Genomic DNA, 864 nt, shown 5'->3' with positions numbered 1-864 from the left:
TCTTGTGTGCTTTATGTTTCATTCTGGAACCTGGGAATGGAATTGAATACAATGTTGAAACTAACCGTAATCTGCCGATTTGGTTTTGATGCTGTCAGTGTGCGTTCACCCTCACAGGCAGGAAGACTCCTTGCATTGATAACAGGGAATTGTTGTCCGGTGTGTCATTCTCAGCTGACACAAAACCTCCTGTTTCTGTGTGCCACACATTTCACTTCTGATCAGAAAATAAAAACCCAGGGGAAACAGTCTGAGGAAACATCTGCCAATGTGGCCTATATCTGGTAACAGGTTCATGGGGCAATCACGTTGAAGTAACGTTTATAAATCAACCTGTCAAACTCGGTTTAACAGTCCGATTCCAGGACGTTGTTGGACGTATCTCCAAACCCTCTAACAAGATCATTCAATTCTCAAAATCTGGAACACTTCGACTGTACCTTTTAATATTTCTGATCTTGAACTTTTTGTTACTTTTTCTTATGATATAAAGTATTTTTAAAATCAGGTTTAGATTCTATATTCTGCAGCCATAATCTCCCCAGCCGTATGGGGAGGTGTGGAGGGAGACGACAAACTCTAGGGAGTGGGGATGGAGATGTGGGGGCCAGGGAGACACACAGACTCCGGGAGTGCAAATGGCAGTGTGGGGGGAGAGGGGACACAGTCTTTGGAAGTCAGGATTGAGGTGTGTGGGGAGGGTATTAAACACACTCTGAGGAGTGGGGATGGGGTTGTGGCGTAAAGGGGAGCACACAGACTCTGGAAGTGGGGATGGGGGTATAGGGGTGTGTGGAGGGAGACAGAGAAACCCGGCGAGTGGGGATGGGGCATTGGGGAGCAGGGAGACACACAGACTCTGGG

The sequence above is a fragment of the Chiloscyllium plagiosum genome, chromosome 8 (genome assembly GCF_004010195.1).
Source record: "Chiloscyllium plagiosum isolate BGI_BamShark_2017 chromosome 8, ASM401019v2, whole genome shotgun sequence".
Taxonomy (NCBI): domain Eukaryota; kingdom Metazoa; phylum Chordata; class Chondrichthyes; order Orectolobiformes; family Hemiscylliidae; genus Chiloscyllium; species Chiloscyllium plagiosum.
Note: the sequence above shows the minus strand (reverse complement) of the source record.